Raw genomic sequence first — 24,221 nt, 5'->3', positions numbered from 1 at the left:
CATACGCAAACGCTATCTGTGAAGTCATTCACTGATAGGTCAACGAAGCAACAAGGCAACTACCTTTGGTTTTGGACGCAGCTGAGAAGGGGCACAATTTTAGATGCCTTGTTTGGGCAGTGGGTGATGGGGAACACCTGAAGTGAGTTTCTATCTCCTTGTGTGTACACACTGGCGTCCTCGCATGTCCAGGAGGAGAGCAGGGAGGGTACCGGCCGAATTAGATGTGCGTCAGGGGATTGGGCAACGCGTCGCTGCCGACAGGCACGAATGCCAGGCCTCCTTTCCCTCACACTCACCACGATCCCTGTGAAGACAGGCCGCTACAGATGCCAAGGAGGAGTGCGTGTGACTGTCGGACCCCGCTCATTCCTGGGCCATTGGGCCATTCCTGTCGACACTCCCCCCTTCCTACACAAAGTCCCCTCTCACCGCAGGTACGCCAGATTCCCCATTATTTTGGACACTTTTTCCCTTGGACACTATTTATACAATTTTTTGGAAATTTTGTGTTTATTATTTTTTCCAATAAATGCCTCTCCGAGGCCTGATGCCACACCCACTGTGTCTATCTCATGCTCACCCCACCACAACGTATAATCAACTAAATTAGATGAATAATTAAATGAAATCCAAAGTTTTATATTTTTTTTCCATCCTTTTAAATTCAATTCCGTCATTCGCAATGCTTCACGGGATTGTTCATTACCGCATGAAAGACTTCTTGTAGCCTACCTTTGTCTTTCTGTCCAATTTCTTTTTGGCTTCCAAATCAATGTTTGTAATATCGTTATTCACCTCGGAGCTTGTTGAATTGGTTCATGGCTTAGAACTTTTTTTATGGAGGATTTTAATAAAAAACCCTATAGAAAAATACTACTGGAATCAAGATGCCTGAAAAAGTGAAAAGGATATAAAAGATATTAAAGATATGGGGAGCCTCTTACCTAACTCTTTCCCTAACTTTAACTGTGAGTGGAGTTGGCGCAACCCCCTTTTGGAGTAACCCCACCTGCTTTTGGAGATTTCGCCCCCATTTGAAGGTCTCCGGCCTGCAGCTATACCGACTTTTGAAAAAGTGGGCGGGTGCAGTTGCACTCTATTACAGGCTCTATTACATTAAATGTTAAATTGCAGTCCAGCTGACCACAACAAACAAGCCTAACTGCTCACATCCATCACTAAAAGTTTTGTAAGTTTTATGCTATTGTATAACTGTGCCATTAACTGTTATGGTTACAATTCATGGTTGTATAAACACTTGTATTTGTTGCAGCTGTTCAGCTGGCAAGCGAACAAGAATACCACTGGTCTAACAGCCCCCAGGTAATTTGAGTTTAAGACCCCCTGACCTACTACATTTACCAAAATATGCAGTATACAACTACATACAGCGTGGAACACTATTCCTCAAGATGCAGTAATTTAATGACTTATTGGATCAGATTGCTAAGTTTTACACAAAATTGTCTTAAACATGCTAAATAACTGTTCACTGAACTGTTGGTGGTTATCACTTTTTGTTCATATACTGTAAGCCCCATGGTTTCGCTTAGGTTTAGAGTGAGGGAAATCTGGACTTTTCCACATGACTAACCTTCCCACTGCAGGATCTGTTTGTGATACTGTGGCTAGTTTACACTCACTTCCCAGGTGCATTCAACTAATTAACTCAATATATATGCTCAAGCAGGATTTAGCTATTCCACAGAAAATACTGGTCAAGTCCTTGGAAAAAAAAGGGTAAAGGGTGGTTGATGTAAGTGAATGGGGTGCATGATCTGCACATTCTTAAAACTTTGATAAATACTTGTTTTTGTTTTTTCTGTGACTTTAAAGTATTGGGACAAATATTATGTACACATAATCTAGGACTTGCACAGTGTCTGTAAGGCATATAATGTAAAATGATACTTAATAAAACAATGGGCCTTATTCACAAACAGAAGCAGAACGAATATGCATCACTCATAAAAATTGTCATAAAACAACATGCAACAATTTACATTAACAGGTTTTTTACGAACTACTTATACAGAAAGTTTCATGTTTCATAATTGAGGCCAAAAGACAAAAAGTGACAAAAATGACAACAAATGCCAAAGTGCTGATCACATTCAAATATCTTTTTATTTTTTATGTATCTTTTAACTTGCAAATGTATGCCATTTATAATCATTTTTCCATGAATCACAAGTTTGGCAGGTTAAAACTGTGTATTCCTGCCTTCCCCCAGTTATCTGGAAGCTTTGGGTAATTTTCAGTTTAAAATTACCCAAAGATTTTAAAACAAATTAAGATTTAATTTATCTTTTATGTTTTTAGAAAAACATTTCAACTCCAACTTTGTATTATGTGATAAGCATTCAAATGTAAATGTGTAAAACAAAGTCACTTACCTCATTAAGCATCAAATCATCAATTACAGATAGAAACAAAAGTCAGATCACTACTCCCAATAAATCCTAAAACAAACTTATGATGGAAACCTATGTTAATTTAGTCCTGAACCATCATTTTACAAATAATTTACCTCTTCATTGGCTTTTAGAGAAATGTTATTGAGTCTCTCCATTAATTCTGAGAGCTGCGACTCAAGTGTGTGTTGTTCCTACGAAACGGGTGAAACATTAACCTGAGAGGTCAGTCCATTTCCTCTGGCTGGTCATAGTTAGTCATCCTCTGGTCACTCCTATTTCAGAATCACCTTCATCAACATGGCTGGAATCATGTTAAAAATGGTCACTCCCCACATTTTCAGCACAACGAATACGTGTGCTTATGCAGATATAAAGAAGTGAACCTGAATCTGAGCGTCTAAAGAAGGATAAGGATTTCTTTCTCATAGTGATGAAGCCTGGCATAAAAAATAAAAAAAAGTGTTAGCTTGGAGTTAAAAGTGGTGATCCAGGATGCTTTGTACAAACAATCTTATTGATCGGCAATAAGAATCTTAGATCAGCACTCTTGATTATTTATGAATGCTGGTCTTATCACATTTAAAAGGTTAAATGTTTGATTTCTGCACCAAAAGTGAAGGGAATTTCAAGTGAATTGCAAAGAAATGGGTTCTTCTCTTTTTCATTTTGCATCCTTGTTTCCTTTCCTCATATCCTTTCCATTTATCTTAGCTTCTCCCTCTTCAGAGTCAAAAGAAAAAGATGCAAGAACGAGATGTAAGAACAGAAAAATCAAAGACACTGTGACAAGGAGGAGAGTGGGGCAGGGTCATTAGGATGGACACCTGGCACTGAGTTACCGCAATCAGCCGGGAGAGGGATAAAGAGGAGCCAGAGATGCCAGTTCGAGAGAGGGAGGGAGGTGCACACAGCCGCCAAACGTGTGCATTCCACCCTTACAATAAGTCCTCTCTCCTGGTAGTGCTTGGCTATAAGTGTGATGATGCATTTAAAAGTATCTAGTCTCTTCTCTCAATAGCATGAGTAATGTTGTCAGGATGACCCTGTTGGGAGGCTCTCTTCTCAAGACGCTGACGGAGTTGCTGATTGGAGCAGGCAAGCAAGATCACCGTGTCTGGAGAGCCAATCTGCTCCGCAAAGGTAAATGCCTGTGATATCTCTCTGGGGAATCCATCCACAATAAATCCTTTGGCATCCTGATTATTAATAAACTGATGTTTCAGCTCTTCAGTGGTCATCTCCTGAGGTGCCAGTTCTCCACTGGCAATGATCTGAGCAATCAACTCCCATTTCCTGTCACTGGTGTCATGATGCAGCAACTGGTTCCTTAAAATTTCCCCCACCGACACATGCTCAAAATCATAGTGATGTGCAATTTTTGCTGTCTGAGTGCCTTTTCCACTGCCTGGTCCCCCTATGATGAATATGACATGTGGCTGTGGTTTAGATGGGTCAAAGACATACTGAGCCCAGAGGACTCAGTCATGCCGGCGATGCCCTCCACCTCGTCACACTCCTCCACCGCCCGATTCGGGCCGGGGTGCCATCCGGACTGGCTTACTCCTCCCCCCCCCATTTCTGGATGTTCCGCCACCCGATGGTCCTCCCCACCTCCTGTGAATCTGAGACAAGGGGAGGGAGGGGGAGAGAGAAAGAGCAAGCGGGAGAGACAGAGAGAGAGAAAAGAAAACTCTCTTCTTCGGCTCCCACGGGCACGCCGCCCACCCGGTCCTCAGCCATTCCTCCGCCCCCTGGTGGATGACAGCCACTCCTCGGCGGATGGCAGCGGTTCCTCCTGCGGCCAGTAGTGGTGACTCCGTCCCCTGGCGGATGGCAGCAGCGAGTTCTCCCGGACAGCGTGCCCTTTCTTATGTTTTGGCACAAATGTAACAAGGTTCGGGAAATGAGGGAGCGGAAGCCGAATCTACATTTAATTAACTTTAATTACAACACAACATCAATCTGAAAACACAGCAACATGAAACACTGACGCATACACTCTCGGCTTTGTGTGCGTCTCTCTCGAACTTGCGTCCCAGGCTCTTCTTTATCCCTTTCCTGGCTGATTGGGCTGATTCAGCGCCGGGCGTCCTTCGTTACAGCCTGGCCACGCCCTTCTTCGTCACAGACACATCATTTGTAAAATGGAATATCCTTACTTAATCAAGCATCACAAACATGAAGACATTGCATCTCAGCTCTGTAGGTCCATACAATGCAAGTGAATGGTGACCAGACCTCTGAAGCTCCAAAAACCACACAGAAGTAATCCATAAAACTTTAGTGGTTAAATCCATATCTTCAGATGCTACATTATAAGTGTGGGTGAGAAACAGATCAATATTTTAGTCCTTTCAGTCCATTAAACCTCCACTTTCACTTTTTCACATTTTGAAAGTGAAAGTGGAGATTTATGGTATATAAAAAAAAGGAGGACTTAAATGTTGATCTGTTTCTCACCCACAATTATCATAACGCTTCTGAAGATATGGATTTAATCACTGAAGTCATATGGATTACTTTTATTTAGCCTTCTTGATTTTTGGAGCTTCAAAAGTCTGGTCACTATTCACTTGCATTGTATGGAAAAACAGAGCAGAGATATTCCTCTAAAAATCTTCGTTTGTGTTCTGCAGAAGAAAGAAAGTAATAAAGACACACTATTGAAGTATATGAAATGTATTGTATAAAACATGACTTAAAACTGTTGTGCCAGATGCTTTCGCATAGGAAGAACCCATGTATCCTCACTCCTCTAGAAGCTTCCTCTCACAGTCCTCACCTCCTTGCATTGCATTTAAGAAATTCATGTTCTTCATGATGGCGGACTTCAATTTCTGGGTTCAAACAGGTTTCTCAAATATTCCCCCTTATCTTCCTCCACTGGTCATCAAACAGATAGTCCTCCCACAAATTTAAACCATTGGTTGAGCCAAGTTGGTAAATCAAGTTTGTAAGGATATTCAAACAGAGCAACACTTTGATAGCACCAGCGTTTACACTTCTCAGGAAAATCAACCTACAAATGGCTTAGAGTAGTCTCTGCATATTAAGCTGGGAAAGTATCCTAACATCCAAAAAAATGACACAGATTTTATATACTTCATGGTATTTCTATACTTTATATACACAATTGCCTGTGGTAAAAGATCAGAGGACACCATCAAGCCCCACCATACTTTTTTTCTCATTGAATATCCTGGCTAAGTCAGAAATACATTTGATTATGAAAGTAAAAAACAGCTTTTCGTTGACTTTAGTTTAAAATAAAGGAAAGCCAATGCATTCTCTCAGTGTCCACACAAGTTTTAAGTTTTTCAAATTCAAGTTTTAATTTTTCAAAGCAAAAATGGCATTTTTAGACAAACTCTTTCAATACAACAAAAGTGCAACTCAAACATAAGTTCAGCAAGTACAAAGTCCCGTAATATCCAGGTTAATTTAAACAGCATCAAGGTAAATTTAAATGACTGTAGTTACAGCCACTCAACCTGTTCTTTCACAAACACAAGAAAAGACACAAATATAACATTACAGATATTATAAATATAAATCTTTGGACATCCACAACAGTATCAAACCAAAACCTATATTCAAAAAACAAACTTGTTCTTGGTTATGGAGTTGCTTTTAGTTGCAGTGTCTGCATGGGCTTGATATCCAATGACAAGCTTCTGTGGGAGGCCAAGACTCCCTTTATTCTTTTGACTGAAAGGATAGTAATATGAGAAAAGTGAATGAATGAGTTGTACTGCAGAAAAGTCTTTCTTGGAAACCTAAATAGCTTTGCACCATCAGCAAAAACCCCTAAATGTTTTTATTTTTACAATCATCACATAACATCACCATGCCACACCATTCTTTATCGCTCCACTGGCTACCAGTAACTGCTGGCATCAGGTTTGGATCTCCTACCTACACTAGTCTAGTCTAGTTTTTCGATAAATATTGAGATTGTTTTATCACCCAGCCATATTTCAGGTCCATTTAACATTCATACAGTTTCCAAGTTAAAAGGCATGTTGGATACCTTTTAACCTGAACAATTTACAAGCAATCAATACCATGATATTTTTGTGTTTATATCATGAATCATTATTCTTAATTGTCACCTTACTTTCGGATCATTAGTCATCTATTCCTTGATAAACACAGCAGAAGTTGCCAAATTTATTTAATAATAGTTACCATGCACTTATTTTATTTTTTCCAGCATTGTAAAGTAGATACTAATCCAAATATTAAAAAGCTAATAGCATAGAATAAAACATTTACTATAGCCATAGAATAGTCTATTTTCCATAGAAACATTTGTAGCCTACACTGTAAATACGCTAATGCTTAGCAACTAGAAAAAAAAAAGCATCACATATCAGAAATGGACAATGTTATCAAATTTTTAATGAAAATATTGTATGTGTATATATATATATATATATAATGTTGCCCAGCCTTAGTGGTGTTGTCAGAGTTGGTTAGTTGTTTACTTTGTAATAAATCCATTCACTTCCACCAATTTGCTCCATTCATGGCGATTTGCAGACCTGTTGCAAATATGAGAGGCTCGCAATAAAATGATAGGGTAATAAGCCAATCACGTTACATGTTGCAGAACTGTGACATTGGAAGGGGCGTGTCATCAAGAAAGATGGACAAACTATTATGCAGAATTATTTCAATTTAGTTTTTCATTTAAATAATATTAATTACAGGGCTTATAGTCAAGTAATGTAAAGCTAATGACTGACCATTCACAAATTTGTTATGCAAATAAATTAATTTGTTAGATACCATGCACTAATTAACCATATAGTCTCTGTATCAGCATATCTGCTGAAACAACAGAAAAAAAAGGGGCGTTTATCATCATTTATTGTGCATTAGCTATATTTTGTCTCCTTCCGTGTTTTGTTTCTGACTCGAATGCATGTCATGGCATAATAATGAATGCCCAGCTTTGCAGGTGCACTTTTTTTCTACTCTAGCATAACAACTGTCATCTTGCACCTTAAAATTCTAGAATAAAACTACATAAGAGTGTTACTCTTACTAAAAAAATGCATTAGATAATTATTTTGAACTAAAATTGTTTAAATTGTGTGGATTCAATCCACTGGGACTCAGTTAAGTACAGTATATCCTAGCAGCAATGGACTGCAGACCTTCCCCATCCAACTGATATGATGGATAATTAGCTTCATTACGTTGCTAAGCAAAAATTCCTTTTACACGATCATTAATGTTTACAAAAGCTTGAGTGGTCAACTGCTTACATCTGGCTCTGCCTGACTTAAGATGTTGAAATTCTGCACAAAAACCCCCCAAAAGTATCAACCTGCAATTCAGCTGAGCAAGACACAAACTATTAAGCCTTCAAATGGTACAATGCAGTATAATGCATTTTCTTTACACAGTTTAGTTAATATTCATTTGAAAATATGACAGATAAAAGCATGGTACAACAGCTAATGTTCATAAAAAAAAAATAAAAGCGTGCTTACCCAATGTATGTGACAGTCTTGGAGATCTCAGCATTGGCGGTCCAGATGGCAATTTTGTCCCCTTTGGCCCGGATATTGATTACACTTCCACAGACATCCTGACTGCAGGAGCCAAAGACCTCTCCAATAAGACAAGAGCTGCCGTGAAAACAGATGTTAATCTTCATTGAGTATAAATCGCTTTAGCCAAAGCAAACTACCTGAATTTAAAATATTATGAATATTTTGAGGAATATTCATACATACAGAGCAGATCATTTTCAAACGTAATGAAAGATCATAAAAAAGAAAAAGGAAACTAATTTAAACAGACCAAGTTTCTTATCTCTGACCTTTTCAAACCAAAAACAGTCAAGTTCAGTGTGTTTGTGCTGCTTGGCAAGAGTAATCAACTAGCGGCCACCACATTTATTACTCCAGTCTTCCCACACGGGCTCTAAGGAGTCACTAGTATTACATAAGTGTAATTTATACTTAAGCTAATTTCAGTTCTTGAGAGTAACTCCAAATCAATTAAAAAAATTTAATTTCAAAAACAGTTAACAAACCAGAACTAAAAATTAAGGCAGGCCTGTTTTTTGGACACTAAACACTACAGTTGTACACAATTAGGGATGGGCACGAGTACTGGGACGTGGCAGCAATGATCGATCATGAAAACAATGATCGATGGTGATCATGCATGATGTGAATTTTCACTTAATTCGAAATTCAGTGACAATTACCTGACAACTAAACACAAACGTGTCAAAGTGGGAGCTTATTTGTAATTTTGAGATTGATTACTGTAAAGTTCTCAGTCTCAAGGGGGAAAGGAGGATGCGGGAGTCGGCGTTGCAGTCCACGTAAGTTTTCTTTTATTCTCAGGTTTCCAGTCACACTTTTGCCTTTTCAGAACTACTTTAGTTTACACTCATCAGCTTCAGTGATAAGTCAACAAACTCAAAAAATAAAATAAATATAAAATAAATACTAAGTCAACAGCTTTGCAGCATTCAGCTCCTCGTAACATTGGGTGTGCATGTGACTGGGACTCTCTCTCCTGGTCTGTCGTTCTGCCGGCCTTTTAAAGCCCGTCTCCGCCATCACTGAAATGAGACACAGGTGTTTTATATCAACAATCACCAGGTGATGGCCCTTACAGCTTCCTCTCTCCCCACTGACAAACACATGTCCCGCTCCACATACCTCCACCGCCCAACTCAGGCCCGGGCCCCTTTCGGCCTGCTACCCCCCCCAGTGTACGAACTTACAAATCATATTTTTCAGGGTTCGATTAAATAGTTCGGGTGGTAAACGCTGGTGCGAATCGATTTAATCCCCAGCAATTCATAAAGTTTGCGAAGTGTATGTGACAAAGGTTGTGCATTGATCGGTGAGGATTTCCTTTGGAATCCCCATCCAGGAGATCATTTTGATTTGATTTGAGTGCCTCCGCAACACTGCATGCTGAGATGTTGCATCAAGGCACCACTTCCAGATATCACGTTGCATAATCCACCAGGACTAATACAAACCGATATCTGCATGCTGACCGCTCTAATGGCCCGACGAGTTCCATACCAATTTTTTCGAAGGGGACCATGATTAACGGTAATGGGCGCAACGGCACTCTTGGGGTGGCTGGTGGATTCACCAACTGACATTCATGGCATGCCGCACACCATCTGCGCACATCCCCGCAAATGCCCAGCCAATAAATGCGGGTCATTAACCGGTGCAGTATTCTTTCTTGTCCTAAGTGACCTGCCATAGGATTATGGTGAGCCGCCTGGAAAATTGTTTCCTGACGGCTCCTTGGGACTAATAACTGGGTTGTATTTTCATCGGTTTGAGTATCCTGCGTCACTCAATACAACCGGTCCCTAATAATCGAAAAATATGGATATGTGAGGGCGACATCAGGCTGGAGCTGTTGGCCATCGATTACTCTCACTTGGTCAAAGGCGTGCCTAAGGGTTTCGTCACGTAACTGCCCTAGAGGGAAATCCCCCTCCGAGAACTCCCTCAGGGCGGGAATGTCGGAGGATTCCCCTCCTGCATCATCCTGACGCTGAGCAGACGTGGACGGCCCCGGCTCCGCCTCCCCCGCCATCGCGTCACACATCACACACCGAGATTTCGGCCTTTTAAACCCCGGGCAATTGGTCCCCAGGACCAGTGGATGGGTGAGGCGGGAATTAACCGTGGCCTCCACTCTATGCTTTTCCCCCCGGAATTGAATAATGGCTGTCACTGCCGGATATTCGTGAACATCCCCATGCACACCCCTCACCCTCACCTTGTGTTTTGCACCCAAAGCCCCGTCATGAACCAAGCCATGGTGGATCGAGGTTTGATTACAGCCCGAATCCACCAGGGCTTGGTATGTACGCCCCTTAATTCTTACCGGTATGCGGTACATCCCAGCTTGATCGGGGGCGGTCTGTGGCGTGTCAGGGACCCGGATCTATGTCCCCACCTCCATTACTGGACGCCGGCCCTGGACGTGTCCCTGCTTCCCGCAACTCCAACAGACCGGCCCAGGCTCCCCGGCTGCACTCGTGGCGGCGGAGACATTGTCCTGGGAAGGGCGACGGAGAGGTGTAGGGGAGGGGGCCGGCGCATAGTGCAGCCCGTGGAAGCGGGGCACCGGTCTGGGTGGGAACAGGTATAGGTTGAGAGGGAGGGAGGGACAAGATGGAGAGAAGCAGCAAGAGAGGGAGAGAGAGATTTGGACTGCTCGCCAGCTTCCGGGCAGGCCGCCATGTGGGCTTCGGCCAGCTGGACGGCATCATCCACCGACATGGGGCGATGGCACTGGACCCATTCTGCAGTTCTTTGGGGCAGGCGAACGGTTAGCTGCTCCAGCACCATTAACTCGATGACGTCTTCCACGCCACGGCCTTCCTCGGCTAGCACCCATTTCCGGCAGGCATCATGGAGCTGCTGGGCAAACAGGAACGGGCGGCTGGCTTCGCTCAGGGTGAGGGATCAGAACTGCTGGCAGTGTTGTTCCAGTGTGCAGCCAACCCGTTGCTGGACAGCCAGTCAGATAGTCTCAAAAAAAAAAAAAACTGGTGTGCACTTACTAAGATTACTACGGTAACCTGAAAGAACAGACAGACGCGTGTTGCGCAGCGAATTTTCACATAATGACAAAATATGATGCATTGTATTTTGATTATGCAATCTTTTGTACATTTTGTAACAGATTATTTTACAACAGCCTATAATAATGAATAGATGATACACTGGAACAACAAGATGCAATGCAGCAGACAAAGACGTTTGTCAGACATGTTATTATATATACAGTTATGTACATGTCGCAGAGTCTCAACGAGTACTTGATTAGTCCAAGTACTCAAGTAGACAAAAGGACCAAAATGCCCATCCCTATACACAATGCTCAAAAAAAAAAATAAAAAAAGAAAAAAGGAAAAGAAAAACTAAGTGTCAAGTTACATCCTTTTCACCTTGAACACAGAGTACTCACACCCAGAGGAGAGTTTGCTGGGCAGCTGTATGTTGTTGTATAATTTGTCAAATGTAGCTTGTCAAACATCCATAGGTAAAAAAAATGCTTTATTAATTGATGGGAACAACAATGGCTAAGAGTATGAGGCCTTTCAGCTAGCAAACTGTGAGTCTGAGGAATCTTTGCTAACCAATTCTGAATCCCCAGGTTTTTAGGACTACTATCAGAGCAGTTAAATTTACATTGTCATTTAGCAGACACTTATCCAAAGTGACTTACAAATGAGACGCATAGTAAGCAATTTGTCATACAAAGTTTAACAACATCTGCTGTATAGGATTGCCAAGTTCTCACAGTGGCTGGAGTAGGAAAGATGCTAGCACAGAAGAAAGAGACAGACAAGGATTTATTTGTGTACATTAAGTGCAGGTTAAGTGCAGTAGTAAGTGCACTTAGTGTGGGTTGGTTAAGTGCTCACGGAACAGATGTGTTTTCAGCTGGGTTTTGAATGTTGAGAAGGTAACAGCAGATTGTGTGGAGGAAGTTCATTCCACCACAGAGGAGCAGAGAAAGTGAACATTTGTGAAATAGACTTTAAGCCTCTTTGTAATGTAACCACCAGGCGTCGCTCGTTCATAGACCACAGAGAGTGAGTGGGAGCAAGACCTGAAGAAGTGAATTGAAGAGGGTGCGGTTCCATTGGCTGTCCTAAAAGCCAGAGTCAAAGCCTTGAATTTGATGCGGGCAGCTACAGATAGCCAGTGGAGTGAATTCAAGAGTGGGGTGACATAAGCCCTTTTTGGCTGATTGAAGATCAGACTGCTGCTGCATTCTGGACCATTTGCAGTGGCTTAATTGTGTTAGCTGGAAGGCCAGCCAACAGAGCATTGTAGTAGTCCAGTCTTTAAATGACCAGAGCTTGGACCAGGAGCTGTGCAGCATATTCAGACAGGAAAGGTCTGATTTTCCTGATGATGTAAAGCACAAACCTGCAAGACCAGGCAGTTGATGAGATGTGTGCAGTGAAAATAAGCTGGTCATCTACCACCACTCCCAGGTTCCGGGCTGTTCTAGTTGGTGTTAGTGTAGTTGAACCAAGATGAATAGTGAGATCCTCCCTGAGGGATGTGTATAACAAACCCTGGCATGTTCATCATTATAATAGGTATAATGAATTATATACTGAAATTATATATATATATATATATATATATATATATATATATATATATATATATATACACACACACACACACACACACACACACATGCACGCACGCACATATATTTTAATGCAGATTTGGCATTTCTAAGATCTGAAAATAATCTAAAAATACATCGTGTTTGAGAAAAACCATATGGTGGAATTTAATTATCATCGAAGCTCCAGAATGTAATATTAGGTCTACTTACGAGCAAAGCACACTATTAAATCAAAGGACAGCAAGAAAAACTGCATTACATTTATGTAAGTTAAGAGTTGTGATCTATAATTATTTCAGATTTTCACTGACTTGCTTGCATTCGCTTTTCGATTCAGTTTGAGAAATATAAAAAACATGTTTTCTGAACAAGAGCACTGTTGCATGAATCTACCTCTGTATCTTTTCCTGCACATGTTTTACCAAGTGTATTTTTTCAAATGAAACACTGAACCCAACTGTTGTAGCCTTTCCTTAAAGGTGCTGTAAGATCTGATATATTTCCACAAATGAAAGTGGCCAAGATCGGATTTGAATGTCACACTGAATGCACTTTTGGCTGTTTACACTGTCCTTCAATTAACAGATCTGCATCACATATGAGTGAACAAAATCTGAACTGGGACTCATTCAGCTGTGGATGTGAATGTAGTCAATGCAGAGCAACAACAAGAGACTCCGATCCTATTCCAAGGGACAGTGTAATGTGATGTAACACTTCATTAATTTATGAGTAAAAGAAGGTCTGTGGTAAACATTACTTGAAGACACATGGACATTTTGTTCTATAACAAATTACACTCAATCATACCTCAGACGTGAATTTTGAAGCCGCATTAAGGCAACATAGTTTTTAAAAATAAAACACGGCAGCTTCAAATTTCACATTTGAGACATTAAATTCAATTTATGTAATTTATGTTATAAATGTCCAAGTGTCCTCAAATAATGTTTACCACAAACCTTATTTTACTCATAAATCCAAAACTCCCATTATAAAACTATAAGAAAATCCTGAGGGGACCCATGGTGGATTAGACTTCCTAATTAGTCTACAAATTGACATCACAGCTGAACAGCTCCATATCTTCTTTTGTGGGCATTCTGGTGTTTTATTTGTTAAATTCTTTTTGATTATGGCAAATATTGTGTCCACAACACATAAGAGCCACAGGGGCACAGGTTGGAAATAGAAAGCTTGACTGAACACACACCTGTTTTGTAGTGGGTGCTTCAGATACGGCTCTTTCAAAATGGTTGTCTCAATTTTCTTTCTCTCAACCTTCTTCCTCGTTACTTTATCAATCTGTTAAAAGGTAAAACAAAAGATTTTCGGGGCACACATCTTGACACCGTTCACAGTTAAAACTCTGTAAAACTGTGTAATTGAAATAGCTTCACTAAATAAAATAAAGGATCTTATATAGTATTACAGGTTAAATGACACCGATCTAAATTTCGGTCATTACATGCTCACCAGCTGTTTGCTGGTTTCCGCATCAACGCGCGCATTTATTAGTTTTGACTAGGTAAATGATATTTTAACTTTTGACTTTACGCAATATTTTGCGAAAAAAAAAAGAAAAAAGAAAGAAATCAAACATGCGGCCTAATATTTCATTTTTTATAGTACGAATTCCCTAATTTTTACCCCATTGCATTTTACCGGCCATTATTTTTATTATTATTATTATTTATTTATTTATTTTTTTAAATGGCGAAAAGCACGTTTTGCATTAAGTTTTATTGAATATTTTCTTAACCAGCATTTCGACAGAGTCTGACGTTGCTGATCATTAAAAAGCTTACATCTTTCTTTTAATATTTAGTGTGCAAAATGGTGACGGCTAATTTGCATATTTTGTGAAACATAAACCTCAAAAAGATGTTGTTATATGTGTATTTTAATACTACGAAGTTGTAATTTCAAAGGAAATGAAAATGTTTAGCAAACTCACCTGTAGGTATTTTAGAGCTCCATGGTAGTAGGCCTACTACCTTCCCTTAAAGTGAGAAAGCCTTCTTTTTTTTTTTTTTAACGTAATATTAAAATAATATATTTATATATATATATATATAAGCTCAATGCACCTGACCAGTGACATCAATTGAGTGTGAAAGGTAGTTGAACCTTGAAGTGTTCCTGTAGTTGGAGACACGTAATTACATTAACATATTTCACCACTAAGTGGCGCTATTACACTTTCCTTTCCTGCTGAGTGGACCACGCATAATAAAGGTTCCAGTTAGACCCAAAGCGCACTCTGATGCCACCGAAGAAACTTTACTGTTTTGTTGTTGTTGATGTTTACATTGGTTACATGCATTTCTCAATGCTGAGTGCACTCATTCCAAACTCTTCACACAGTTGTGTTTAACAACATGTACCTTGACACATAATTTACTGCAATCTCTCTTACAAAATGCAGTACACTTTTTTTGAATCCCTTTTATACTGTTATCTTAAGTGGTAAATCTTAAAAAAGCTCTTGGTAAAAATCTCAAAACTGATCACACTTGTAAAACAGAAAGTCGTTCATTCAAAAATTACTACTGTGCTTTTATTTGGGTCATAGCATGTTTCCTTATATATAGGTATTGTTACAAAATGAAAGATTAAAGTTACATGTAATAAGAACATTTAGTTTTATTTCAAAAACACAACAGTATGATCTTCTTTCAATTAAGCAATTTAACAGTCAGTTAATTCAATATTAAACAATGCAAGATATGTGTTTCAAATTGCCCTTAGTTTGTTACAGTAGGTTACTGTAATGTACACTGCTGTCATCAGATAACAAAAGTACACTAACATTACCTAAGAAAATTGACAAGATTCATAATAACTGCAATATCTATCCAATGTTTTATATCAAATGGTGTAATGAAAATATGACAGTGCTGTAAGGTTTTTGTGTAAATTCTGACATTAAAATACTTTAATAAATGTGAAACATGTAGGCTGACTTGCACTAATACATACAGTAATGCCATTTGCTGTTTCTGTACTGTTTCCAGGTTTACAAGACACTACTGCACTACTATGATGGTTTTACTATTCCTCTGTTACTGTAAGAGATCATATCTTATAATTTTTTAATCTCCCAAGAACCATATTGCCAATCCTGTGCAGCAAAAAAAAAAAAAAAAAAAAAAAAAAGATTTTACTGTCAAGAACATTAGTCCTAAAAATCATTAATTCATTCAACTATTAATTCAAACATATTTGGGTGACAATCCTGCTGTTCATTTAAAAAAACAATTAATGAACATGCAGAGGGTAGGCAATTAAGGTCACAGTTATAAAAACTTTCTACTGACTCTGAAAAATACCAAAAGAAAGATGCCCAGGGTCCCTGCTCATATGTGTGAACATGCTTTAGGCATGCTGCATGGAGGCATGAGGACTGCAGATGTGGCCAGGGCAATAAATTGGAATGTCCGTACTGTGAGACGCCTAAGACAGCACTACAGGGAGACAGGAAGGACAGCTGATCATCCTCGCAGTGGCAGACAACGTGTAACAACACCTGCACAGGATCGGTACATCTAAAAATCACATCTGCGGGACAGGTACAGGATGGCAACAACAACTACCCGAGTTACACCAGGAACGCACAATCCCTCCATCAGTGCTCAGACTGTCCGCAATAGGCTGAGAGAGGCTGGACTGTGGTCTTGTAGGCCTGTTGTAAGGCAGGTCCTTACCAGACATCACCGGCAACAACGTCGCCTATGGGCACAAACCCACCTTCACTGGACCAGACAGGACTGGCAAAAAGTGCTCTTCACTGACGAGTCATGGTTTTGTCTCACCTGGGGTGATGGTCGGACTCGTATTTGTCGTCGAAGGAATGAGCGTTACACCGAGGCCTGTACTCTGGAGCAGGATCGATTTGGAGGTGGAGGGTCCGTCATGGTCTGGGGCGGTGTTAACAGCGTCATCGGACTGAGCTTGTTGTTATTGCAGGCAATCTCAATGCTGTGCGTTACAGGGAAGACGACTCCTCTCTCATGTGGTACCCTTCCTGCAGGCTTATCCTGACATGACCCTCCAGCATGACAATGCCACCAGCCATACTGCTTGTTTTGTGCGTGATTTTCTGCAAGACAGGAATGTCAGTGTTCTGCCATGGCTAGTGAAGAGCCCAGATCTCAATCCCATAGAGCACATCTGGGACCTGTTGGATCAGAGGGTGAGGGTTAAGGCCATTCCCCCCAGAAAGAGTGGGGTAACATCTCACAGCAAGAACGGGCAAATCTGGTGCAGTCCATGAGGAGGAGATGCACTGCAGTACTTAATGCAGTTGGTGGCCACACCAGATACTGACTGTTACTTTTTATATTTCCTATTGACACACTAAAGATGAAGATATAAATAACCATCTTAAGACAAATTATTTTGTGAAACATCTTATGTGCCTAAGACTTTTGCACAGTACTGTATATATACAGTGCCTTGCAAAAGTATTCAGAGCCCTGACCAATTATCTCATATTACTGAATTACAAATGGTGCAATGAAATTTCATTCTGTTTGATATTTTATTTAAAAACACTGGAACTCAGAATCAATTATTGTTAGGTGACATTGGTTTTATGTTGGGAAATATATATATATATATATATATATATATATATATATATATATATATATATATATAAAAACAAAAAAAAAAACGTAAATATCTTGCTTGCATAAGTATTCATCCCCTGTGCTGTGGAAGCTGCCAGGTTACACCGATGAAAGAAATTGCCCAAAGGAGGACACAATTACTTTACCATTGGCATCCACCTGTGAAACATTAAAGTTGCAATCACATTTTCTGGATAAAAAACCCATTGTTGAAGGATCATTGGTAAGGTTGTGAATCTGAAGGAAAATGAAGACCAAAGAGCATTCCACAGAAGTTAGAGATAAAGTAATAAAAATGCATAGATTAGGGAAAGGGTACAAAATAATATCCAAATGTTTGGATATCCCAGTGAGCACAGATGGATCAATAATCAGGAAGTTGAAGCTGCACCACACCACCCAGGCACTGCCAAGAAAAGGCCATCCCTCAAAACTCAATGCTCTAACAAAAAGGAGACTTGTGAGAAAAGCCACAGAGAGGCCAACGATCACTATGAAGGAGCTACAGAGTTCAGTGGCTGAGAGTGGAGTAATGGTGCACCAGTCAACCATATCAAGAGCACCGCATAACGCTGGCCTGTATGGGAGGGTGGCAGGAAAGAAGCCGTTACTCAAAAAGTACCATCTGAAAGCACGTCTGGAGTTTGCCAGAAAGCATGTGAGTGACCCAGCTGCGATGTGGGAGAAGGTTTTGTTTTCAGATGAGACCAAGATAGAGCTTTTTGGCCAAAACTCAAAGCGCTACGTGTGGTGCAAACCTAACACTTTCTATGCCTCAAGACACACCATCCCTACAGTGAAGTATGGTGGTGGCAGCATCATGCTGTGGGGATGCTTCTCATCAGCAGGGTCTGGGCATCTTGTATAGGGAAATACTGCAAGAGAACCTGCTTCAGCCCACTTAAAAACTTGGGAGCTTGGGAGGAAATTCACCTTTCAGCATGACAATGATCCCAAGCACAAGGCCAAAGCAACATTGGAGTGGATCAAGAACAAAAAGATAAATGTCCTACAATGGCCCAGTCAAAGTACTGATCCTAATCCTATTGAGAATCTGTGGCACTATTTGAAAATTGCAGTCCACAAGCGTCACCCAACCAACCTGAACAACCTGGAGCAAATCTGCAGAGAAGAATGGGCCAAAATCACTTCGTCACTGTGTGTAAAGCTGGTACATATGTACCCCAAAAGACACAAAGCAGTTATTGCAGCAAAAGGTGGCTCGACCAAATAATAATGTGTGGGGGTTGAATACTTATGCATGCAAGTTATTTAAGTATTTTATTTTTCATAAAAATATTTCCCAACAAAAAAATTATGTCACCTTACAATAATTGATTTTGAGTTTCAGTGTTTTAAAATAAAATATCAATCAGAATGAAATTTCAGTGTACCATTTGTAATTCGGTAAAATGAGAGAACTGGTCAGGGGTCTGAATACTTTTGCAATGCACTGTATATACAGTATTTCAATGTAGGGTTCTGCACCAACATGACTGAATTGAAAATCTCTTTAAAATTTGAATCGAGGAAGCAAACAGGATGCAGAATTGTAATTTTTACATTTCTCCAAACTATAGTTAAAACAATTCACACAGCTGATGAAACAGACACTTCATTTTGCACAACAGTTCGATTTCACTGCATAATGAAGCAATGTATTCTTTTCTGATAATGCATATATTAAAACTAAGTACTAGAATCAAAACTTTAGATGTGTTCTCTATTGAATTCATACAATTTTCAGCTATAGACATACATCTCTACTATTGAAATAACACATTTATCATAAAAATCCACAACAAATACCCTTTTCCATGTGTTTTCGTAAAAGTTCTCTAAATTTCTAGTTTTTTACTGCTTTTCCTCTGGAAAGAGGACTGTAAAAAAATAATTGCTGTCTTGCTATATTGTATAGACCTACGTAAGCACAAATGGTACAGTAATTGTGGACATTGATTGTGGCATGCAGACCAATGCCATATCTCCCTCTTCTTTTTGTTGAAATTGAAGTCACTGTAGATCTGCTCACATTAGGCCGAACACTTTGTGTGTCTTAGAGAGACCGTGATTCTTAATATGCTCAATTTGAGGGAATCTCATATCATTTGAGCCTCTTCTATGTCTTCTTCACTCTACTCCTCCACCCCATTGTCCTCTTTCTCTCTGCTCATCATCATTACACCATCTCAGTTTGGTCTTTCCTCAACTCTTTCAATGCTCACCACTGAAAGAGTTGGAAAATCTTCCCCTTTCCTCATCACTTCTTTTTTCTTTTCCTTTACCCACTCTTCATCTTGTTCTTCCTCTTCTTCTTCCTCATTGTTTGTTTGCGCTGAGTTTTCATATTTGACCCATTTTATAGAAAGCAAAGTCATGATAGTTGTGTGAAAAATTTAGTTAATTGCATATTCTTTGCTGTGTGTTATTACTAACACAACAGATATCATTATGAAAGGATCTGACAACCTGACATGTGCATTTGAGAATATAACTTTAATTTAGTTAACTAAGTTAACTGTTTTGAAAACATGAATCTTGGATCAGAGAAATTTGGGTGTTGTGTTTTGAGGAAATGATGAAAATCAAGAAAATTGTACAGTTTGTTTAGGAAAATTACAAAAGGTGGCTGTGATAACTGTTTTGAGAGCAGTGACCTCAGTTTGGAGAAATGTGTAAAGCTAATCAGCCGAGGAGAGAATAACAATGAATGAAATTCAAAGAAATTCATATAACTGCTGTAAGGGTAGTTTGTAATAATCCTTAAATTATTATTTACATTTTTTTGGTTAAGCACATAGGACTAGATGTTTGAATCCCTGAGTTATTGGCAGTCTTGAGATTTTGAGTGGGTTCATCAGGTAGGCACTTTTCTTTATAGCCATGCCAGTTGCTGCTTTTCTCTGTAGCTTCGGTGTCCAATGGTCTGCTATAGGGTACATCCTCAGACTCCCACTTGCTTCAGTAGCCTGGTGGCAGAAATGGCTTCAAATCCCCTGCAGCCCACTTCAACTTTTCCAGCTTTTTTGTATTGCTTTCTCTGCAAGGTCTGTGTACATAAGCTACTTCCATTCTTACGCTTCCTCAACCACATCCTTCCATGGCACAGTCAATTTGACCTAATATACCTGTAGGAACCTGCAAGAGCTGGACCACAGTATCAGATCTGGGTTGAGCTTGGTGGAAAGCCTCTCTGGAGGGAAAATTAGTTTCCGGTCCAGGTTAGCTTTCATTTTTTCTATCCCAGGCTGGGTGCAGCAGGCTTGAAAGTGAGTTTGTTTTCTCTGACTGTTTCCAACCAAAAACAGTCAAGTTCAGTGTGTCTATGCTGCTTAGCAAGCAGTAGCGGTTTTAACCACCACGCAAACCACGCAATTGCGTGGGGCCTCGGACGTTGGGGGCGCCCCCGCCCTGGTAGGAAAGCTCCGCAAAAAATGCTTGAGGGGTGACATGTTGCTCTGGGTATACGCGTGAATACGCTGTTGTCAGCGTTCTTGGATCGGTTCTTACGTTAGAAGAGTTTTTTGTAAGTAGGGTTTATGGAAAAATACATAGGCCTTCCGAAATTGTTTTGTGCACACGCTCTCATTCACAGATACGCATAAACGGATGAGTTAGGGGCTGTTCACATTGAACGTGTTTTTGCCTGAATCCAGGGATGGATTGGGAAGAGAAATCGGTCTGGGATTTTACATAGAAACTGGCCCAACAACTTGGGCCCAAAAGTTGTCCTTTTCTGCACATCGCTGCCCCCTTCGGCATAGCGTGGCGCCATTTTGTGGCCCATTCTGCATAATGCGGCAGCTCGTTTCAGCTTAGTCCCGGTTCTCCTGATGGCCAGTCCACCCCTGATCGGCTCCAAAGTGCGTCAGCTCACCGGGAAAATGCCAGAATACCAATCCAGCCCTGCCTGCGTCTGCTCTGTTTTGCCATTGTATTCCTGTGTATACACGCTGGATGATCGTCCATACCTGCTGCAACCGCTGTTTCTTCAGTGTCTCACGGAGGACTGGCACATTTTTAGACACTGTGTCAAGTTAATAAGAGCTTCGGTTTTCAGAAATGCATGCCGAGACACCTGCGTTCTGTATCAGTCGTTGAACTGTGTCTAGATTGTTGTTTTTTCAGCACAGGTGTCGCAATGATTTAAAGTTCTGAACAAGTTCAGGTTGCAAAGAGGGGACTGTTACAATTATTCCAGATTGTTCTGCAACAAGCAAATTTCAGCGCTTCATAAACGACAATGTTTTTTCTCCTTCTGCTCTAGTGTGCTGAGGGGCCGCCGTGCTTTGTATGTTTATTGTTAGTTACAAATGTTGCCTACAGTGCTTACATAAAATACAGCCTCAGCATCAGAATATAAGCTCCAGGTGAAAGTAAAGTAAATAAGATAGGAATATATTACTATTGTATACAACAAATCCTCAAAGTAATAAAAATACTGTATCATATTATAATGGTAAACTGGACAACAATAAATAATTGTTGGGTTATAAAATTAATAAATAACAAATTAATTCCAAAATGTTAATGGGTGAAGTAGTAGGTTTTGCACACCTTTTTCAAAATTTTTTGTATAAATTTATGTAGGTAAATATTGCTTTTTTATTACTCTATTGTGGAAAAACTGGAAAACATGCATTAATTATCTTTAAATACATTTTTATTTAATTAAACATTTTGAATGTACTTGGCTACAATGGTTGATTGGATGAATTTAATATTATGATTTAAAATAAATTGTATGTAATTTTTTAAGCACAAATTTTCAAAATGGGGCCACAGTTTGGTCGGTTGCTTGGGGCCTCAAAAATCGTAAACACGCCCCTGTTGGCAAGAACAACCAACCAGCGGCCACCACATTTATTACTCCGGTCTTCCCACATGGGCTCTATGCCATCCTGAAAAACAACAAGAAAATGCTTTATAAAGATTCACTAGTACTACACAAGTGTAATTTGTACTTACAGGCTAATTTCAGTTCTTGACAGTAACTCCAAAATAATTAACAAAATTAAACTTATTTCAAGTACAGTTAACAAACCAGAACTAAAAATGTAGGCTGGCCTAAGGGAAAAATTAGTACAGCTTTGGCTTTACAAACCCAAACTGAAATTCTAAAGATGCAATGGCTTCCTTAAGATTTATAGGAATTAAAAAGGTAAAGGTTTAGCTTGCCAAACATACATAAGAAGAAAAATGCCTTGTAAATTGATAAGAACAACAATTCTGCTTGAAAAGGTGATCTTCATGTACCCCAGAAAACCCCCCCCAAAAACCCGAAAACTCTGGTACGGTTCTCTGTTGATATGAATGTAATCATCCTAAATCGCAGAATTGAACCACTAATGATGATGTATATTTAGCATCTTTGCAGGCTCCCGATCACAATGATCTCCTGAGGTTACCAGAGCCTGCAGATCCAGCTCCGGTCCTGCACGATGTCCCACACCCATACTTATGTGTCTCTGAATGATGACTACTAACTGCAGCCTGTGCCAGCCAGACAACGAGGGGGCACATCAATGATCACTGCCTGCAACACTTCAGTCTACTACAATGGACATCACAGAGGATGAACTACTGCCAAGCCCAACCATAAGACATGGGATATTTTACTGGCCACTGCCTGAACCTTGAACCTAGGATGGATTTTACCCAAATGAACTGCCACAAGCTTCCAGATGGTCTGCAATGCACCTCACTGACCTCTGAATGTATTATCTTGGTCATAGGATGGACCACACTTACTTTAAATGGAATACATAGACAAACAGAAATGAATGCCATTGCCAAATAAAGGCTTCATCAGCCAAATAAAAAAGGGCAATGCATCTGTGTGCACTTCCAAAGTTAACTCAGGTTGGACTTCAAAGACACTTAGTCATTAATCTTACAGTTCATACAAATTCCTTTAGTTTAAACACTAGCCACCAATATCTACTCAGTTTACTAATTAAAACCATGACTTGCATTACACATACTGTAGATAACTAATATTGGCATTATATTCATGTTGTTTATCCAGAGGGGAACTGGCTCCCCCGGTGAGTCTGGTTTCTCCCAAGGTTATTTTTTTCTCTTTAACTAACATCTTAAGTGTTCCTTGCCACAGTCACCTTTGGCTTGCTCACTGGGGCCCTAAAGACAAATAATTTATTAATGCATTATATACGATCACGTTATTCAATTAAACCATACAATGAGGACTTTAAAACATTCAGCTTCATTTCCTGTGAAAGCACAATCTTCTTTAAAGATGCTTTAAAATTTAGTATTGTGAAGAACGCTATTGTTATGATTCCGTCTAGGGTGAGGCCGTAACAAATTCGAGACACAGAAAATAATTTTAAAATAGTTTTATTTACAACACCACAAATGAAGAACAACTTCAGTGGTGAACAAAGGCCAAAAAACAAACAAACACCAAACTAACTCTCAGCAGAAAACTAATTTACTTAACAAAAGAAAAGAGAAATAAAATACATTCAAAAATGAAATATGACTGATAACAATCAACACACAAAGTTACAATACCAATAATACTAACAACAAGCATGTAAGCAAGCAAGCACACATCAATCAATCAATCAATCAGGTCAACAAGCAAAAACACACAGCAAACACTCTAGCAACAGGGTTCAACACAAGCAATCGCAACAGGAAATCACAGAATCGAGTAGAGCTCCCCCTACAGGTGCAGCAGACTCTTTTATAATCCTGGTCTCCTGGGTCACACCAATCATGGGTGGAGATCAATCATGGATGGTTCAACCATGTGAAAGAGAGACAGAGAGAGAAATCTATGAGAGAAAGGAGGGAAAAAAAACAACAACAACAGGACTAAAACAGCAACGTACAAAATTATGTCACTGGAAATAACAAATTAACAACAAAAAATGACTTGACTTGACATGACCCTTTTGATGCCAGCTCCATGACCACCACCCAGGACTTCAGGGACATGATGATCACCCCCATGATCTCCAGGGCCATGTGATCT

The 24,221-nt window shown here is 39.9% G+C and overlaps 2 pseudogenes; both read right to left on the bottom strand.

The window, feature by feature from the left end:
• Positions 1–3,081: 3,081 nt before the first annotated feature.
• LOC127420881 (adenylate kinase isoenzyme 5-like) lies at positions 3,082–5,239 on the bottom strand (annotated as a pseudogene).
• A 774-nt stretch (positions 5,240–6,013) lies between these two features.
• Positions 6,014–24,214, bottom strand: LOC127420873 (eukaryotic translation initiation factor 4E-1B-like; annotated as a pseudogene).
• Positions 24,215–24,221: the final 7 nt, after the last annotated feature.

Source organism: Myxocyprinus asiaticus, chromosome 3 (genome assembly GCF_019703515.2).
Source record: "Myxocyprinus asiaticus isolate MX2 ecotype Aquarium Trade chromosome 3, UBuf_Myxa_2, whole genome shotgun sequence".
Classification (NCBI taxonomy): Eukaryota; Metazoa; Chordata; class Actinopteri; order Cypriniformes; family Catostomidae; genus Myxocyprinus; species Myxocyprinus asiaticus.
Note: the sequence above shows the minus strand (reverse complement) of the source record. Positions and strands in the feature narration are given on the sequence as shown.